Here is a 22,424-nt window from a genome sequence, read left to right on the forward strand (position 1 = left end):
TTTTCAAGGCCTTAAACGACCTGGCCCCGGTATCTGTCCGAGATCTTAACCCTGCGTGAGCACAACCGGTCCTTGCGGTCCCAAGTCCCAAGGTCAAAGTACAAACAGTGGGGTGATCAGACTTTTGCAGAACAAGTTACCCCCTGAAATTCGGACGACTACAGATGTAGCGCTTTTTTGGTCTAAACTCAAAACTTATCTGTTTAGAAAGGCTTTTAATACATAGTAGTGGTGTGACAATTTCCCTCTCCCATTTATATGTAACCTTTTCTGATTTTATTGTTTCTATGTGTCATTCTTTTTATTGTATGATGTTATATGATGTGTGTTTTAGTCTTGGTTTTTGATGTGAAGCACTTTGGATACCTTTTGGTTACTGTAAAGTGCTATATAAATAAATGTTGATTGATTGATTATTGAGAAACTCAAACTTCACTTACAAAAACACTAAGGAAGAAAAAAATCCAAGACTATGTTTGATTACAATAAAAGCAAGGTTCAATATCAGATCCAACTCCTAGGACCCCAGTACAGTAGTGAGGAGGAAGAGAAGAATATGATACAGGCTCTTCTTTAGCAGTACATTTGAGTCCTTTTCACACAGGACTTTGTCATTAGTGTTGTTAACATACTTTTGTTTGTAATTTAACAACCAAAGGGCATTCAGAAAAGTTAAATATTTTCCTTAGAAAGAAATACTAAATTAGCCAATGCTGTTATTGTAGCTAACATTAGGTCAGCCTGTAACACAAGCTACACTTGTAAGATAATGTTCTACATTTTTAATAATAATATTATTTTATTTATATAGCGCTTTACATGGTACTCAAAGACACTTTACAGTAAAACCAGCACCATAGCACATTAAAAACAGATAAGCAATACAACCAACACATAAAACAAGCATATTAAAAGCAATTAAAAACAATAAAACCAGTAACTATCAGGTGAGAAATGTAAAACTATTGTATGTGGGAAGCTAATCTGAAGAGGTGTGTTTTGATTAGTGTTTTGAATGTGTCCAGGTCAGTACAGTCACGGATGTGTATGGTAGGGAGTTCCAGAGGGAGGGGGCTGCAATGGTGAAAGCTCTATCACCCCAGGTACGGTGCTTGGTCCTGAGTGGTGTGGAGAGGAGGTTTGCGTCAGAGGAGCAGAGGTTACGGGGGGATTGTGGTGATGGAGCAGGTATGTGAGGTAGGAAGGAGCCTGGTTATGGAGGGCTTTGTGGGTGAGGAGGAGGACTTTAAACTGGATGCGTTGGAAAACAGGGAGCCAGTGGAGGTTCTGCAGCAGAGTTTTGGATGTATTGGAGTTTATTTAAGGCTTTTGCAGGTGAATCATAGAGGATGATGTTGCAGTAGTCAATTCTGGAAGTGATGAAGGTGTGAATCAAAGTTTCGGCAGCAGAGAAGGTGAGTGATGGGCGGAGACGGGCAATGTTTTTGAAGTGAAAGAAGGCAGTTCTGGTTATTTGGTTGATGTGGTTTTCAAAAGTGAGGTTGCTGTCGAAGATGACTCCCAGGTTACGGATGTGTGGGGATGGAGACTGGGTGGAGTTGTTGACAGTGAGACCAAAGTTATGGGTGTTCTTTGTGAGGGATTTCGGGCCGATGAGAATCAAGTCGGATTTATTGTAGTTGAGTTGGAGGAAGTTGGTTTGCATCCAGGTTTGAATATCGGTGAGCAGTGGAAGTGAAGACCATGTTGACGTATGATATTTCCGAGTTGCAGGATGTAAAGGATGAATAGGAGAGGACCAAGCACCGAACCTTGGGGGACACCTTGTGACAGAGTAGCAACGGAGGAGGGGCTGTTGTTGATGTGTATGAACTGTTGTCCGTTGGTGAGATAGGAACGGAGCCAGGAGAGGGCGGTGCCACTGATGTTGCAGTAGGTTTCCAGTCGGGACAGCAGGATGGAGTGGTTGATAGTGTTGAAGGCTGCAGTAAGGTCAAGCATGATAAGAATGGTGAGGTGGCCAGAATTAGAGGAGAGGAGGAGTGGGTTCTCCGACATTTCCTGTACACTTAATTATTGAAATTCAAAACAATCATTCAACCATTCAATCAGAGGCAGAAATGTTTCCCAGGAGCATCAAGGATTGTCTTCATATAAATCTATAAGCTAGCTGGGTATCTGCTTGTCAGTGGTTGTAAGTAAACATTACCATAGCAACAGATTCTTCAGTTTTTTTATGAAATATAAATATATTTTGTCTATAAATACGGTCATTCTTTGGCTGCCATGTGAAGCTTTCTAAAGTTCCTTTAGCTGCTTTACTTTGACAGCTCATGCTTCATCGTTTTGGTGTGTACAAGCTGCTGTCAGTCTAATGACAAGATGTAGTGACAACACTGATGTAAAGTGATCGATGCAAAATGCTACACAGCAGTGACCAAAGATGTCACTAAAAAACATGAATACCACAAATGATTGAATTATTGAAATAATGCCAATTATATACTACCAGTAGTAGCAGATGGCTCATTAAACCTAAACATTGCTTTTGTTAATTTTATTATTTAAGGTGGATTAGTACTATTGTTTGCCAAATGGAGGCCTTTCAACCTAAAGTCCTGCCTAAGTTTCCAGTTTGTCTTAAATCCTTGACATTCATGAAGACTTTGAGTTTGTGTGTTTATTTATTATGGTCTTTGTTTTTTCCTTGCCAATTGACTCTGTAGTCTGATCAGTTCCCAGCAGCTCCAACTTCTTCAGCGACTTCAGAAAAGGGGAGATCCTGCTTTTCATACCCTTGAGCTGTGTTGTCTGTCAGTTGGCACATCAGAGCTGTCACTCACAAGGTGCACCAGAGCATGAAATGATAAGGCATTGAAGATGTCACTGCTCCCTCACTGACAACTGATAGAGGATGCTCCTCTTCAAAGTACTCTTTATACAGCATACACCACAATTGTAGTCATTCATTTTATAATAGCATGCTTTATGTTGATGCTTTAACATTTCTTTTCCTTATTTTTAATTTCCTTATTCTATATATTTTCGATACACCATACAATTCCAAATAAATCCTTTGCTTGGGCTCTGAAATCCAACATGGCCATTTCTTTTAATGCATGTTTTTTTAATAATAAGTAGAGCTATTGTTACAGTGGCATGTTGGATGTGTGACACCCTTGTCTTTTCTCTGCTTGGTACTGCTGGTTTATTCAGTGTGCTTTCCATCACCTCTATTTTGGCCTGATATTAATGTGTTGTTTACGCTGCCTTTGCCAGTTGCACACACACCCTCTCAATCACCTGTCCATTGATGATGTTGTTCCCTTCTGCTATTATTTAAAATAAGAACAAAAGTCTGTCTAAACCCAACCCTATTACTACATTCACAATGCACACATCATGGTGGAGTAGGGGTCCATGATGGTCATTCAACGAAAAAATACCCAACGGTGTTCTCTTCCAAAAGGACAATATTATTTCCATGTAAGCTTTATTGTTGCAAGATGGAGTTGAATGAAACTGTGTGGTTGTGTGAAGTACAATCCACCAAAAGGTCCCACTGGTGTAATTCCTTCCAAAGGCAACACTAGCATGCACACTGTGACTTCAGGACAGGTTCATCATGCTGACGAGACCATTTCATCTCTTTCCCCTTACTCTAATTTACTGCCAGTTTCAATTAAGAGTCATAATTACTTTTCTCCCTGCTTGGTGAAATGAGTATGTTCATTTTGGTAAAAGATGACACTGCCATTTGTTTCAGAATTTCTATTAAACACACTCTGGGGCCGATTTATTGTTTGCAACTCTAGGTTAAAAACATACATTAAATAATGTGACATCCATGGAATTGCATTTATTTTTTTTCTTTCTGCAATTATCCACAGTAACTGAAAATAAGTATTTAAGATAAATATTCAGTCAGAAACAGCTGGAGACTCAATATTTCCATTTCATCAGAATGGAGAGTGGGTTCCAGTCCTTTAAGTATAGGCCTCATGATATCACAAAAGCCCGTTGGCTCTGAGTTACCAGAGTCTGAACTCTCTCTTCACAGTAGGCGACGCACAATTGCCAGCAGCAGCATGGGGAACAGTTCAAACTGGATGCTACTATTGATGAAGCCTTTGTAAAAAGCTACATAATGAGATAAGGTTTATTGCCAGATGAGAGCTAAAACTGCATGTGTGAATAGAGGAACATTAATGTCTCTGGGGAGTTTTCATCTGGCACAAAACAAGACATTCCAACTTGCAAAATCAGCACAGCAACAGCTTGTTGTCAATAGGAGCAAACAGCATAAACAGCAGAGAAATATTGGCTACAAACTACGGCAACATGATGCTTCATTTAAAAGAAATAGCAAAACTTCAGAAAATATACTTATTTGCTTTATTGACGAGAGTTAGATGACATATCGATACCACTCTCATATCTGTTAAATATGAAGCTAGAACCGTCAGCCAGTTAGCTTAGCTTTGCATGGACTGGATTGGAAATAGCTTGACTATAGCTTTGTACAAAGGCAATCCTACCTACCAGCACGTCAGTGCGGTGACTTCCACAAGACTTGTCTTCACTGTGAAGTTGCCAGGTAACCAGCGTAGACTTCAGGAAGTCACTACTCCAGGCCAAGAAATAGTCCAGTGCATTATCCAATGTACAACTGCATCCTGTAGTTTTTTTTTTACTTTGGTTCTTATATGGATTAAACAAACGAGATAGAACATTGTATAAGCTTTGGAGGTGCTGGAGTTTGTTACCAAACGGCCAGAGCCAGGCTAGCTGTTTCCCCCTGTTTCCAGTAATAATACCAAGCTAACCTAACCTTCTGTATTGATCTTATCAAAAACAATTTCATTAAAAGCCTGCAATATTTGTGATCACAATGGTCACTGCTGATTTGATATGGAGTGTATTTCGTTTTTGTACAAAAATATATTCACATCACTTTGGAGTGTATGGTATATGAATTCTGACAGCAGCCAAGAGATTAAAATGTTCCTGTCAACGCTCTGCTTTTGTACATTGCATGGTGGCATATAGAACAGAAAGTAAATGGTAACCTGAAGTTCTTTTGAGAAATGGTTTCCTGTGTCCCTACGGGTCTGTCTGTGGCAGTTAAAAAGAAGTTCTCAAACTCCCCAGCTCAGACTAAGGTCATTAAATAGTGCTGCCTTTGCTTTAAGCTTAAGGGCAGGAAACTGCAGCATTATTTTTGAAAAGTGACTGTGGGACCAAAACAGGTTGTTGTTATTTTAGGTGTTTTGAATTTGCAATGTGAGTTTGGCTCTTTTCAAACTTCCAAATACATTCATAACTGGACAACTAAATCTGGGTACACTTTGTAATAATGATTCCTGCTCACATATTGTTGCTTCATGATCTATTTTGATATGCATATGCATCAAATTATCAACCATGACCTGATGTAAACCTGGAAATGTGTTAATAACAGTGGTCTAATATTTCTTAAAAATGAACAGATAGGGCCAATACTGTACCTGCCTTTGAAAACCGGCAATGTTTATTTGGTTGCTTTTGAATAAGAGCTATGCTACAGCCACAACACATTCAGTCTAATATAGATACACAGGTTTTTATGCCTACTATTATTGTCCAGTTAAGTTAAGCATTATCAAAAATCTTATAATGTAATCAAGAAAGTGGTATGAAATAAGATGTGGCCTAGAAATTCCCTTAGGAGATAATTTAAGTATGACATTGTCATTACTATTTAATGCTAATATTGGAAATATTAATCTGTTGTTATTGTTAATTAATCATAAAGTTTGATAGTAGCAATATAATGAGGTTAGGTTCTTTCATTTGATTACGGTTAGTATGATGTTATTTTTCTGTTTCAATGATATCTCAAAGAGCTTTGGTCAAGATTTATTGTGTTACACCCTAAATTGGGTCCTTAAATGCAGGTTGTGAATCAGTCAGTGGCATATGGTAAAGCATTACAAGCTATGCTTAAAGATTCTTGGCTAAACTCTTATTAAACTCTTAACATTATATATAAATGTGCCCTTTTCCAAACAGCCATTCACAGGCCCTCTCACTGCATCTGTGGAATCTGATGACGGAGAAAGGTCTTTTTTTATTGATATGGAGCATCGTGTGTCCTCCTTTCCTTGGGGCAGAGTTGGCATAGGCCTGTGCGACTCATTAATCTGTTAGATTGGAACAGTCAGAACATTTGAAAGCCATGTCCCCTTCTCCTGCAGTGTGATTCCTTTGATAAAACAGCTTCTTGGGAGCCAGAGGAGCCAAGATAGGCTATAACTTATGTTTTCAATTACATGGATATTCCATTTCACAAGTTGCACATTGCATGCTGCATCTGTTCGTGCTATTTGCATCAAGATTGTCTAGTTTCATTTGTCACAATCAGGCCCAGGTCTACAGGGAGACTTAGATTGGCTATGTCCCCACTTTAGGTTTGCAGCCTGTTACCAGCCTCTGACTAAAATATTAGTCAGTCAAAATATAGTTTTTTGTGTGTTTGTGTGTGGATTATTTCCCATACTTTCCCATTTGGAATGCTTAGCCCTTATGGTCATTGTCACTGCTAACCCCATGACCTGGGTCAGCAGGTTCATGCTTTCACCACCAAATCCTACAACCTGCCATGTCTTCTTCCCGAAAAAGTAAGAAAGTAGTCATTTTCACTCACTAGTGAAGCAATGAGGATGTCAACCTTTGTCAGCTTCCCTCCTGTAAACACAGCTAATTATATTGTTGGAACAGTTAATCCGAAAGACACGGCTACCGGAAATGTAGCCCAGTGGGGGCAAGAACTTTGAGGCAAACCCTCATCCCTGAAAGCCCAACTATCCTGCCTTATCCACGTCCAGCAGTCATGATGTCAGTGTCTGACCTTCACTCATTTGTTGGTAGATCTGGTCTGTACTAGCTGGAGACATTGCCTTGTGGAGTTAGAATCAGTGAACATCGTCATCCTACAGATTAATAATAATGTAGATGTGTGTTCAGACACTTTTTGAATAGAATAGAATAGAATACACTTTATTGTCCCCAAGGGGAAATTTGTCTTGGACATAGTGCTACAATCTGTTGCTTCACAGCATAAACATGTAACAGAAAAAAACATTATTAAATCAACAAAAAATTAAATTAAACATAAACATGGCACTGATGGTAGTGTATGTCATTCAAGGGCAACAATTCTTCTCATCATTAATTGTATGAAGTCCAGCCTATAGAGTTTATCACAAGGCATAAAGAATAGCCTGTCTGAAAAAGCATTTATTGATTGGTCTTGGCTTTTTGCCATTTGGGCCAGTCAGCTAAAAATGTACCTACGGTACAAACAGCAACCATCTCATATTTCTCTCAAGTGCTCTTGTCTGCTGAGATGCATAACCCCAATTTGCATTTTCCCCACTGTCCAAGGAAGAGATGCTGGCCAAAGAGGCGTACACAAGGAAGCTTGAAATTAACAACTGATGCCTGATATGTGGAGAAGACTGCCAGGGTAATTTCTGAGCCAGTCCTGGAGCCAGGTCTCGCCCTGAATTGTAAGTTTTATGAGCGCTTTCGAGTTTACTTGCAAACTTCACCCAAACCCTGGTAACACGCACCGAATAATTAAATTCCAATCACCCCCTGCTGCTAGTGTAGAGAATGTAGTGGTGTAGTCTGCCTTAGTTCCCCTATGCTGTCATAGAGAATTACGTCATTTGTCAGCTTCTGACACTGTTACAGGATGGTCATCCCATTGGAATGCCAGACAAGATGGACTTGATGTAATAATTGGACTGGCATGAAAATCATGACACGGTAATGACTCGATAGAGGAAGAAAGAGCGACAACCTGCTCTTCCAGGTATATGATAGGTGGCAAGAAGCTTTTGAACCATCGTGGTAAGTTCAGCCATTCTCTGCTTAAATCTGTCTTCCATCCGAACAGTGTCACTCAGCTCTGAGCGTTATGTCTCTGCTGGGTCCATGTATGCCTGATTGCTGCTGTACACCTGTGACACTGGCTCAAGTACATAGAGAAGGCAGTGGTTGGCAGTATTTCAAAAAGGTTAACTAACAACTTTTTTTTTAAAAGAAGAGAGTAAAAGAAGAAGAAAATAACAAACCTTGATTAATTCAGCAGGCTTAAACTGGCAAACACCTAACTGGTGTTGCAAAGATAACAGCAAATTAGACTACACTTACTCCAAGGCTTAGCTTTTATACAAACAGAAAACAAAACAAGCAAGACAAGACAGGTTATTTAGATGATACTAGAAAGGTGTTGTCTAGCAGGTTCCAAAACTCAGCAGACTCTGTTATTGGAAACACAACATGACAAAGCACATAACATAAGTAAACACTGTAAATGGTTTGAACCTTTGCCAAGTGAGGCAACAGAGTGTCCAATATTGTTAATTAAAATGTTTTGATATTTGTTGTGCAGTGTGGCAGCAAAGCAGCTTTGATGTAGTTGCTTTTGGGCAGTAGTTAGTTGTCTGACAATACATGCATGTATATTATACTCTTCTATCTAATATATTTGATCTATTGCAAAAGGGGTGTAATACATTTTAAGATGATCAAATAAGAATACAGAGTGGCCATGTCTCAACAGAGATGAGGTTGAAAGGCCCGTTGAAATGCACAGTAGTACGCTGTGTGCAGACAGAGCAGACTAGAGTTGTGCAGCTATGTATACTAATGCCACTGAGTTCCTAAGTAAGAGCAGTGGAGGAAAGACTGGGCAAATCCTAAATCTTACTGCAAGAACAATGTTGTTTCCTGCATGCTGCATTCATTTCTTTGCTTGAGTGGACTCCATGGATGACCCTCCATGCGTCCTAAGGAGCAACACCGGCCCTTCTACAACACCTTACACACACCCTTGTAGTTGTTTTCTGTGTCCCTATAAATATATAATAAGAGTGTGTTAAAGACTTTTCACAGCACCGCAGGATATAGACTGCAAATAAATCATTAACTCATTTCACAGGGAGCAAAAACAGATTGCCATATTTGCAGAGAGATCTATCTATGCTAATGTGATAGAGAAGAGTAACAGCCCATGTTGAGCAACTAGCATCACCACTATTATCCCGCTTTCATGTTCATTCATAGACCTGCTCAAGCATCAATTTAATGGCCTTGAGTCTTCCACTGTATGCCATTCAGGCATTAGATATCACATACGTATTTTAAAATACTTAGGGACCGTTCGGTATTTATGGAATGGACCACCGGGGGAAAATAGGGGAGGGTCATGTCTTTTTATTCTTTGCTGAGGGGAGGGTCATCCAACATTTTTCAGTCCAGAGGGGGGGTCACCCAACTTTTGTATTCATGAAACAGCAACATTTCAAAGTGGCTTGTTTGGTGCATATTTTTCCATGTAGCTCTTAGTCTCGGCCCTCCTTCGCTACCAGATGGGTCTGACCGATGAGTTTCCTGTGGGGCAGGGGGAGCTGCCCCCTGGTGGCTGAAACGGATAGTTGCAGTTTAAAAAATGAGTGGAATAATTATTTCTGACATGATCAGATATTTTATAAATATCTTAAATAACACAAAATAACTAAATGGTGGTAGGTAATACATCTGATTTCATATACTGCTTTAGTAAAAAAAAGTATTTCCTGGCTGACGATGGCAGCAGCAGGACGTAAAAAACAAAAATGACTGTTGCTAGACATCTTACCGTGCCAAGGTTGCAATAAAGGTTTCCTAAATGCCACATTTGATGTTAGCTTACTAAGTGATTGCGGGTTTTGTGTAGATTTGGAATTTTATATGTTTATTCCACTTTGTTTAAACGGCGAAGTGGATGAAGCCTAGTGACGAGTCCATAGCAACCAGTTTGTGTGTTGAATGTTACCCAGAGTACCTTGCTGAATGGTCTCAATATTTTATTGTTTTATTTCAAGTGAATACTAGTTTACTAGAGGAGTAACTTAGTATTTGAAGTAATGCAGTAATGCAGGAAGTGTGCATTTAGTTTCCATGCTTATTGTGTTTCCACAACATTAGTGAGTAAATCTACTGAAATGGCCACCACACCATAACAGAGGAGTGTGATGCGTCAGATGAGAATGCAGAGGTTTAGTCACATTTGTCATGGCTGTAAAAAAAAAAACAATAGGAATCTGTATATTTGTCAAGTGCAAACCAGTGCAGAAGGTTTTGATAAATTGCTGGGTGAGGATCATGCCTTTTTTCCAAGTTGTTATGGAGGGTCATAGAAATTTTTTTTACTGGCGAGGGCAGGGTCATGTCTTTTTTGGCTAAAGGTCCCAAAACTCCTCCAGTGGCCCCTTAAATAAATAACAAACAGTCCCTAACAAGTCTGCAGCATATGCCATTCTTACATGCACTGAGTATTGTTTTAATGGAAGCGATGATGTGGAAGTAATTTGTTGTTGGAGAGGCGATTAGACTCCACTATTTTACAGGTGAATCAGTGTGGACTCAGGACAACCCCCTACCCTCCTGCACCATCTTCCCACACCTAACCATCTTCATTTTTAGTATTTACCATTTATCTTCAGTCTGTCTATGGATTCCTGACAAGTCCATTAAGCAAGAGACACCTTAATGGCTCCCCACTGATGATGGAGAATCCCTCACCTGATGAGAAAGGTGAAAAAGACTAAAAGTGTAACATCGCTTTGACCTTTGGGGTCTATATTCAGTCACAGAGATGGGTGGTTGAGGTAGATTGGCCTCATCACTCTACCAAATCCCTAAACTGTCAGGGACTGGCCGACTGAAGTTTGAAAAGATATGAGATTGTCTTTATAAATAGTTCTGTTACTGGAATGCTGCATGAGACAAAGAGAGGAAAAACTGCATGTTTTTATACCAGAAAACACCATCTCTATGTTTGTCATTCCAGGTCCAAATGCTCCTGTCACCCTGACAGTGAGCAGCGTTGGCTTACCTAAAGATAGTTTCCAAGATGTAATAAAAAGATGCTATAGGGAGAAAATATGACACAGTGACACATTTTGAGCAAAGAACATGAACAAGAACAGGATAGTAAAGGTGGAAATGATAGAACAAAAGTAAAAGAGGACGGGGACTAGAAAAAAGAAAACAAAGGAGAAAGCTGCATATGGACAAAGGAGGACTATAGAGGTCCATCTGGCATGAGCCAAGAGCCACGGCTGAGTACTCTCAACTAAAGATAACAACATCACCCCAGCTAGATTACAGACCCCAGTGATGGGCTGTAGGCCCAGCTAGAGATTAACACTGGCGTTCAGGTCTTTCTGGGACCTCGTCCCAGCGCTAACACTTACAGAGTGAGAGCTCTACAGGAGCACACAATACAAGCCAGACCGCCTGTCCAATGAAGACTAAATGATCAGGTAATCTGGTTTACACGGCTGCTAAATGGCAAAAAGCTCCATTATGGTTGATCGCTGCCAAAGGTTACCCCTGCTGTGCCCTGTTATAATATGGAACTGAGGAGATAAAATAAATCAGTTACGCTCAAAAGCACAAGGAAGACAATGTAATACTTATAAATATATGGGGATGACATTTTTCATTATGTTGATTAGGTATAAACCAGTTATACCTAATTTAAAAAAAAAAAAAGTTTTTTATGTTTATTTTGGAAAATCAACCAGTGGCCTATGTTGCTCACTTAATGCACATAATTTACATGTACACACATCTTTTGCAACCATTTCCCAATGAGCACATAGCCAAATTAACAGTTATCAGTATTCTTTAAAATGCTTTATACTACTCTAGTCTGATGTGAATTTACTGTAGAACAAAAAAAGAAGAATCTACTAGTATTGGCAAAATGGAATATTGCCCTTAATCCCACCTAATTTATGTGTGGAAATAAGCCTTGTTTCCAACAGGGTTGTCAAAAAACACATTTTGAACTACCACAGCTACTGTAAAGACGAATACATAAACTTTGGATAAAAATGAGACACTGACAGGCAAAGAGCTCAGTGAAGTGTAACAAAGAGAAGATGAAGCAGAAGAAAGATTATCTCACCTACATTACATTATGTTAAATGTGTCATACATTTTCCAACTCAGATCCAACCACAAAAAACTGATCTGGATCTGCCTCATGAAAATGATCCATTTCAAATGCCAGGCAACATCTCAACCTCAACGTAACACGGCGGAACTGCAGTGGTATCAACTACATTACACTCACCTCTCTGAACTCACTCATCACAGCACAGCAACCCCAACTGAAGAGCTGACCTGAAACACATTACCTAAGTAATGGTGCAGCCGTAACTGATGGCAGTGGTTGTTGGCAGGCACTCCACATTCTGCAAACTCTACACTCACTAGGACCCCGCGACCGTTAAAATTAAATATGCACGTCTCACATGGTTCACGACTCGAATAAGATCCAATTCAAGTGGCCAAGAGATAGCATTTAACTTTAAGTGTGCGTTCCTACCAGAGGGCTAAAACACATTATGTTAATGTAACCACATTACACACACAATGCATTAACGTAGGCTTCCCATAATACACTCAAACACTCAAACTGATCCTGGTGACCGAATTATTATTCCCAAAAAAACATCACACATCAACTAACAATAACCAATATTGTCTCTTTTAAAATAAAGTTGTATAGTATCAAATAAAATATAAAAAATAAATTTGTGAAGAAAAGAGAACTGATGCCTAGATTATGCTCACTGGAAACATTCTTTCCAATTGAAATAGTGTGACATCTAAGGTACAGCAGTGATGTCAATGTCAATCTCAATTTTATTTATATAGCACCTTTCATTACATGTAAACCGAAAGTGCTTCACATAAAACAAAATACCGCATATACATTAAAACAAAGCATTAATGGAAATAATAATACACAACAAGACAATCAACAAAAACAAGCACGACAGTGCAACCATACAATTTTACACACACACACACACACACACACACACACACACACACACACACACACACACACACACACACACTGTAGTTAAACAAATGCCTGAGAGAATAAAAAGGTTTTTTGTTTGCTTTTGAATGTGGACACATGTGTGCTGTACCTCTGTTCATCAGGCAGTTTGTTCCAGAGAGCAGGACCAGTAACTGAAGGCCTCCTCACCGGACCTGAATCTGATTCTGGGTACAGCTAGAAGGCCTCTGCCTGATGACCTGAGAGGCCTGATGGGGTTGTGAACAGCGAGCAAGTCAGAGATGTACCGAGGAGCTAAACCATTACGTGCTTTATAGATTGTTAGCAGGATTTTAAATAGGGAGATTGTTGTGAATGGGGTGGATGGTGAGGCAAATAAATGACAGGATTTTGACACCAGAGACTGGAGTTTGCGCTCTGTGCTGTTAAAACACTTGTTTAAGGTTAGGGAAAGATTGTTGTTTAAATATGAGTGAGTTACCTAAACATAACCATAACATTTAATCATCATGCATTAGTTGCCAGGAGTGGATATTGCAGAGAAAACTGATGAAATACATTGACACTGTTGTGATGTTTCGCATAACGGAAACACTTTCTTAATTGTGGTTAGGATTGTTATAAGATTTAACATTTTCACCCAGGTTGAGTTGTTACTGGACATTTAAAAGCTAACATCTGAATGAATATACATCATACAACAGTAAGGAGGTGTTTCAGCAGTGAGTATTGAGCAAGCCCAGGCTAGAGTTCAAATGTTCAATACTACAACACTGTTCCAAATACTGGATGGATGCTTTAAATATTTAATGTCTTCAAATTGTAGGCATGCATGGAAATGAAATCATGAATACACTTATCTTAAACTCAAATCCAGTTAGCCTTAGATCAACAAGCATGACCCACTAGGAGTGAACAAGGAGGGGGGCTTTGGCTCACCCTTATTCAGTTTGTATAAAACATATTTATTTATTTTTCTGCAGAATGCACGGTTCAGCACTTGTTGTCTATTGCTTGTGGTGTTGGTTGTAGCGGGGCGGCTGTGTGAGTGTCTGAGTATGTGCCTTGCTTCCAGAATGGGTTCACATATTTCTGTGTGCACGTTGGTGTCTGTGTATGAGCTCTGAGGAAAAGACTCAGCAGACAGTGACTGAAATGCCTCTCCTCTGAGAATATAGTAGCTAATACCAATCCCAGTCCTTGAGTTTTGAGGTTATCCCATTCAATCACTTGTCTCCACTTCAGCAGACACATTACTGGGCTGCGAATACACCACAGTACTGTGGTATGGCAATAGCATCTGATACTACCGAATGGATCTTGCACTGAGGAATTTGTTCTTCTTGTTTTTGTTAAATTAAAACCGTGAGAAATAATCCGGTGGAGTAGGATTATTAATAAAAGAATTGTTTGTTTTAAGGAGTCAAACATTCAGATCAGTCATTCTAAATAAGCAGAATGAGACAGCTATGCAGAAAGCAGGCTGTAAAGTTGTGCCATCTGTGCTCTGTGCCAAAGGGAGACTCCTCCTATTCACACTGCTGTGATTTCCTCTGCATCCCAGCCCAAGGTGACTGACACTTACACAGTGGCCGTGCAGCATGCTCAGAGAGCCATAGCTTAGTTTCTGACAGTAGGCACAAAGGTTTTGACAAGACACGATCCCACTGAGAATTTAACGCCAGGCTTGCACCAGGGAATTTGCAAGTTATATGTACTTTTTAGAGCAGAGATCTTAAACAGGGGGTCCGGGACCCATAGGGGGTCCTCAGTGTTACTGCAGGGTGGCCACCAAATTATTGTTATTTTTTTTTTAAAAATAAACTAAAATATCTTAACATGACAACCAACCAACATATTATTAAAATAAATAAATCAGCCTATTTGTGGAAATCTATAGGTAAGGCAGTCACTAAGGTTATCCATATACACAGATTGAAACATGATTTATAAAATCACGCCAACAATTATTATTTTAATAGTGTATTCCATGCACTAAAGTATGTATAAAGGCTTTAGGCCGTACACACGTTATTGTAGGCCCAGTTTGATATGCAACTTGATTTTATACAATAGGCTTTATGTAGTAGAGGGTTTCTGATCCTACTCTCTTTCAGTTATGGGGTCCTTGGCATAAAAATGTTAAAGACCCCTGTTTTAGAGAATAGAACTTTGAGCCTTTAGAGGAACCAAGTTAATACAAAATATATTTGTCAACTAATGGTATTTAAATTTTTTTTAATCTTTAAGTCTATTTGGAATTGGAATTCTTCTCACTTTTATGATACTGAAGCTATTGTGTATATTCTATAAAAAAAGCTAAAATAGTCTTTGGACATATTTTGAAAATCACTGTCTAAGCACCAAGTGATACTGTCTAAAGCACATCATAGCCCTGTACAGTACGTCTATAGCCTACGAAAAAAATGATGCAAGACTTTTCCTCCCATTTTACAACAAGCCCACAAAGCATGTGTTTTGTACTGTACCAGGATGAAAGATATCTGCGCCTTGACAACATTTAAATTTTGGGAGGATACATCATTCTGTTAAGTTTTTACTCCTCTCAGAAAGTGGAAGATAGCAAGCTAGGATAACTAATTTTAATGATAAAATTAATTAAAATGATATTTTTGAAAACACATTTTCACATGAACCCAGTTTGAATATATTTCACTGAATTTGACTTGACGTTTTTGTCTTCCTTACGGAAGTTGTATATCTTCCTGTTGCTCTGCTGCTCTACTGATGGTCTTTCCTAGGCCTTTCAATGTGGTGGGATTGGCTGCTGGTATTGCAAGGTTTTATGAGCTTTGTGTGACAGCTCTCCTCTATCCTCTCTCTCTGTACCTGCCTGATTTTAACACTGCTTGACACTTCTGCTGATGCATAATTCAGTGAGGAACTAATTACCCTGGCAGCTGGTACAAAGAAAAGTCCTCCCTGCCCTACTGTTGCAGCAGCTCCTCATACTTTGTCAACAGAGAATATCCTGCTGCCGGGCACAGTACCACACACTGCAAAGTAAACCACATCCCTGTTAACTATCTCTTTGCAAGACAGGGAGTTGCTTCCAGGATTATTTGGATAAACACTGTGACAAGTGAGAAATCTACATGTGAGACACAGATGAATAAAATATCTATGGCTGTCCACCAATGTGATCAAACTAAATGATATGCTGATAGTTGCTCAGTATCAGTGCTGGCTATATCCGGGCGGATTGTACCTTTCTTATAGAGGATGATATGAATGCAAATCACAACAAACAGAGAGCATTTCCTCGACCTGCTGAAGATGTTTCAGAATTTCTATAGAAGCTTAATTGGGATTGCATTTGTTGTTGTTTTTTGTGGTGTAAATCAAACAGGTGTTGTGCCACTCGAAGAACAAACTGAAGAAATGCAGCAGGACGATGACTGTGATACTTAACAACAATAAATCGATGCTGTTGGGCAGAAACCTTGTACCTCCATATTTGGTCATTTTCATTTTTTCCATAAATTAATACTATTGGTCGCCCTTTATGTCTGTCTGTGGGTTTTACAAATATTTAAACAGTGAGGAGGCAAATTCATCTGATTTTGTCTGATTTTGTCTGATTTCGACTTATAGCTCAATAAAATGTTTCTCCATTGAATTACTATAACAAAATGGTTTAACCAAGAGGAAGAGGCTCTTGCAGTTAATCTTTTTTTTAACACAACACTATTACAATTTTAAAAAAAAGTTGATATTAATCCAATTTGCCATCTTTGAGGATAGAATATGTGCCAAGGATTTTAAAGTTGTTGTATTTATTCCTAACCGCAACACATCCTCGAGCCAGAAGACCCCCTGGAGCTAATGCCACAGCAGTTATAACTGCAAGGTTCACGTTTTTTATAATCAGGAAGTTCATTTGGATATGCATCAGTCATGCTCCAGGCAACTGTTTAGAAACACTTGTCTTCCTCTGTGAAAATGCATCATTTTGGTGAAACATTTAAATTAGGTTGTTTATTCAAAACACAAACATGGCAAACAAAACATTTAATATTTATTTTTGCCAAACTGAAATATAAACTGTATTTTATTGCATAATTGCAATTAAATAATTACGTCTTCATAATGAAGCCAGACTATCCTACTTTAAATGGTTAGTTATTAGTTATTAGTAATGTAAAAAATACTCTATATATCCCATGTGTCTTTGAAGATAAAATGTGACATATATTAATTCTTAATGCACTATTCATTTAATGCATAATGTGATAAATAGCAGTCGGGATATGCTGTGAGGGTGAATGCATTGCACTGATTTGAGCTTGATAGATAACTTATTCAAATGTTGAAATAATTAGAGTTCATATATTTCAAACAGTGTTGCCTCAAGAGCAAGCAGCAGCACTGCCCTCTCTGGATCCAACATTAATAACTCTGTCAGTTGTGAAGCTAAATTCAAATGGAAAGCATATAAGTCATTAGAAGTTGTAGAACTAATTTCCTATCTAGACATACTACAATTTATTAAGTGAACCGCCATACCAACATTGCCATCCATAGAGCCATTAGCATGGCTTAAAACAAAATAACACATTTAGATTAACCTATGGTACATACCAGGGCTGGACTGGGGTAAAAAAATCGTCTGGACACCAACCATCCTTGCACTCCCCTTCAACACATATACATACCAGCAGGGTTCAACATTGGTAGAATGGTAGATTTTAACATTCACTAGCCATTTGGATGGTCGACAAAAAGTTAATTACTAAATACTATCACTTAGCCGAGTGGTAGGCTAAGTAAGAGAGTATGATAATGTACTCACTGCGGGGGTGCGGGACTTAAATGCGCTCTGTCTTTATGATAGGTTGGAAGTGGGCCATAGTGGGATGTGACTGGCCAGTGTTCAGATGAGAGACAAACCAGTTGGCCAATCATGTGATCTCTCTCCTCTCTGTGGGCCGAACAAAATAAAGTTTTCAACCGGAGTGCAGCCGCAGCCCATTCAGCCCACACAAATAGACCGGCCCACCGGGAAATCTCCCGGTACTCCCGATAGCCAATCCATGCCTGCTACATACTATAAAAGTACTATACGTGTACAGACCTGGCTCAAAAAAAGTTCCTTGTTGTCAGAAACAAGCACTGGTATCACATGACAGAACATTTTAATATCAAAATCTTGATGAATAAGCAAGGGTCATTTAAGCAATAGCTCAGGACATGCAGTGGTATATTGTTATTACATCACAGCTCAATCCCCTCCTCCACAGTTAGGACACCCAGGAGGTTAACCTTAAATGTTTCCATGTAGTTTCTGGTTTTAGGTAGCTAACTTTTTCTTTTCTCAGACGTAGAGTGATACTAAATTGTGCAAAGAAATTGGTTATTATACCACAACTATGAACCAGATATCAGATTATTATAGTGCAATTTTAATAAAATGCAGGAATCATATTGAGACAAGTTCCAGTATAACTGGCACATCTGGTAAACATCACTTATTTCAAAGTCTGTGTGGAGATGCTATATATAAACCATATGTATTCATTCCAAAGATTTATCTCAGCAGCTGCACCTTTGCACCTTTACTGGTCAAAAAGACAAATAAAAAGACAGACTGAAGGCCAAGAAGTGAGGGAGGATGAACAGAGTATGATAACAGTCTGAGAACAGATGGAAGTGCACAGGCTTGTGGTTGGCTGTGGAGGTTAATTGTTTATTTGCTCCAGTGGCCAAAGTCTGTTTAGATTATTATTATCAGGAGGGATTGAAAATGTAACGGCCATGGCCTTTAAGAGCTCAGCTATCTGCAGACTGAGCCTATATCTTCAAATATATAAGGATGGAAGCTATTAGAGGCGGTGTGATACTTTGAGACACCAGAGGCATTGGCAAGTGTGACATGGAAAGAGTGTGATGCTTTACTTTTTTGTCATAGAAATGTAGGCTAGGTGTAGACCTGCGGGCTCAGAGCAATGATGTGATTAGAGTGACAGTTGACAGTTTGTTGAGCATGTGGGTTTTCCTTGCTTTATGAGGTGACCAACACAAGTGTATAGCAGTATAGATGGAGGACGATGATGTACATCCTGACAGTAAAGCTTTCAGACATTCATAACTCCTACACAATAAGTAAGTTGCTGTGCCAGGAACTCAGTCTATGTATAAACTGAGGAGTTGCAACTGTTAATTCAACATTAGTATTCAGGGTTTTTCCTGGCTCAGAGTGGGCCTTTGGGGGGTGACTACACATTGCAGAAAGCATCGTCCTCGTACAGTAAAGGCAATGAGTCTGTGTAACCTTATTTGACAGAAATCTATGCGTTTACCTGTTATTTCTGACAATTTGATAAACAAAAATGTATATTATGCTTGAGTAAATAAAACCCCAATTAACAAAACTGGTTAAAAATGAGTATTTAAATAAATCACCAGGAGAGTCTGGGAAAGCCTGACTGAGATGAGATTAAATTAAGATCAGCACTCATATTCAAGTTTATGTTCTGCTTGCTCAACAGTTGTTTGGTAAATTGCTCTTAAACAAATTTAGAGAGGGTCTAAATTGCCTTTTTAAATCTCAATTTTTATCATGTTGTTGCTGGTGATTTACCTTTGGGGCTGGCTAAAATCTCTTCCAGGTGGGCATCAAAAGTTCCTCTATGCAGGAAAAACCCTGGTATTGTGGCAATAACACAGACTTTAATAACCAACATGATTTTGTGTTTTTGTGTCTCTCAACAGTAAATCTTTATCCTGTGCTATGTCTAAATACAAGTTGCTCTGAGGAGTGCTGGTAAATATGTCAAAATGGTGTCATTCTTTGTCATTGACGAATTGTGCTTGAGTTGTGGTGTTATTTCAACACACACCTGTAAGTTGCATAAGATTGTCAAGTAGGACGCATATTGAGTCATAGTAGCTTTGGCAGCTGAGCCGGGCTCATAACTCTGCATGACAGTGTCACATTTTGAGAAGATCACTAGAATCCAATTAATCTTGGTTATATCCACATAAAGCCCTCCTGCTATTTCATCTAATGAAGGCTGGCAGCTTCCTCGGTTCCTCCCCACCCTGCACTGTGTTCTCATGACAACAGGCTCCCTGTCCAATTGCGCCAACTGCTTTCTAGCTGTTAGGTGCGGTGCATTTTCGGCTCTCACGGTTCCCTCAAAGCCTCGCAATTGAAGGCGAGAGATCTAAATAATCCACAGTTATGCTATTTCCGTGTTTGCCGCTTTATTATGATGGATGATTAAGGCACATGGACGGGAATCTTGATTTTGTTAAAACAGACAAAAGCCCAGGTGAAGCCTCCTGACTATGAGCATTAATTGCAGATGATTGGGGTTATCCTCAATACCATGTATTGCTAACTGTCGAAGTGTCTTATTCAAGATGAAAGGGTTTAAACCTACTTTATATACTCTCTTTCCTCTGGATGGTAGATGAGCTTAGTAAACAAAAGGACATTAAGCCCATCTTGTGCGCTCCATGTGTCTGCTGGACCAGATTAGTCGGTCCCTGCCTCTCAGCAGAAGATGGGCCCAGATGCAGAGCTCCTTGTTCTCACAGAGTGAGCTAAGAGGCAACACATCATTTGACAAGGACACAAACCCTTGAAGATAACAAGGGCATTTCCACAAGTGAAAGTGAAATAATGTTAAACAGTGGTAAAGTAGAAACATGCAACACAAGTGGAAACTTCTCAGGCGGACCTTTTAAATTATATCCTCAACTTTATTGATATTTCATCAAGAAAGGTTGGTCTATCCCTCAGTGATGTTTTGACACATACATAGTCTGATAGGGCTGTTGGCTAATACATCTGAAGAATTTGGGAGGCTTCCTGTAAAATGTTTTCCTCCAAAGTCAAAGTGAGCATTTTCTTCAGCACTACTGACAGAGCACTGAAAGTTCTGCGTGAGCTGTTTATGAAGCCCACTCTGCCTCTGTGGAGTGAAAGCTTTTACAGGGACATATGCACTCCATTAAGGCATGACCATGACATCCCTGAAGGAAAGTCAAGTTGCTTCTACTCCTTTAACCTCTTCTCTCTTGCTCTTCTGTGCAACCACACACTTTTGTATGATTGTCTGTCTTTGTTTTCTGTACAATTCTGCATAGTTGATTGCGCAGAGGAACATGTCTGTTTGCATCTGAATGCTGAAAAACAAACATATCCGTTGTTCAGCTTTTATGAAGCTGAACAATTTAAAAACATGTATGCGCCCTGCGTTGATGTCACTCCCATCAGTATCAGTGCAGGGGAGCTGCACTTACCATGCATTCAACCATCTTACATACATAATTCAAGATCACATTCACTATCCATCTGACTGTCCCTCAGTTGTACTATCCATTGCACTAATCCTAGCTGATTCAAACTTCATCCTCTCTCATGGCCTTTTCTCTGTAGCCACACACACACCTAAGCTTTGCACTGTGAGCTTAAAGTAGGATCACACAAGTCTGTCATTGTGAAGATGTGATCAAAGCGCCTTGAACTAGGCCCCGATGCACCACGCCAATAGCATACCTTCAGTGTGACTTTACAGTGAAAGACCTCAGCACAGCAGGGGAAAGCCAAATCCTATTCATTCATAAAACAATAGATGGCCTCTTAACAATTACCAGGCTGCCGATCTTCTAGGACAGGCAGAGCAGGAGCAAAGAGGTTAGGATGAGAATAAATAATGCAATCCATGGAAATATTAACAATATGCTCACCCTATATGTTCTAACAGAAACAGTGTATAATGCTGTAGTTTTACAATTAGCATTGTCTTACTAAAAGGCTGATATCAATTTGTGTGTTTAAACCTGGATTGGATAGTGCCCAAAAGAACTGTTTATGTGAAGGTGTACTCAGACACACAAGAACACAGCTCCGCCTTACAGCACAAGTGCTAATTTGAGAGGGAAAACCTGAGCGCTGGCCCGTAACGAACATATGGTGACCAGGAAATTATTTGTGCAATTCACACCCTATAAAAAGGAAAACTAATAAAGGGGGCTTAGTGAAGCAAGCTCCATTTTACAGTACACTACACCTTGAGACAGTGACAGAGAGAGCTTGAGAGATAAGGAAGACTTAGTCAATTGTGTTGTCAATGAATGTACCCAACCTCCTCACTCCATCATTCATCTTGTTCCAAGCGGAGTACACAGACTGTACTCCTGCAGCCTGCAAGAGGAACTGATGATGCATCCACATGCAGTATACTGTGCCTAACTTCTCCTTTTGACAACAGATAATGGTGGACAATGAGGTAGTCTGCAGTAATGTCTAGATTTATAATGTTAACTTTAGCAGACAGCATATTTTTGGCTTACATTTTTGTCATGCCTACCTGATTCTGTATACTGTATTTAAACGTACATTAACAATTAGCAGCATCTTCTTACAGTATCGGGACACTGGTGAACCTTAACCCAAAGGCAATGGTATCATATGGATGATTGTTATAAGGAAAGGTCCCTGCTGGTTGTGATACATCTCCACACCAACATCTTTTGAGAATTGCCACATTCAGACCTTGAAATCTTGGAAAGCTAAAAT

General features: G+C 39.4%; 1 pseudogene; it reads left to right on the forward strand.

The window, feature by feature from the left end:
* The first annotated feature begins 1,079 nt into the window (after positions 1–1,079).
* LOC144532804 (uncharacterized) overlaps positions 1,080–22,424 on the forward strand; it is a 28,659-nt pseudogene continuing 7,314 nt past the window's right edge.

The sequence above is a fragment of the Sander vitreus genome, chromosome 17, assembly GCF_031162955.1.
Source record: "Sander vitreus isolate 19-12246 chromosome 17, sanVit1, whole genome shotgun sequence".
In the NCBI taxonomy this organism is placed as follows: domain Eukaryota; kingdom Metazoa; phylum Chordata; class Actinopteri; order Perciformes; family Percidae; genus Sander; species Sander vitreus.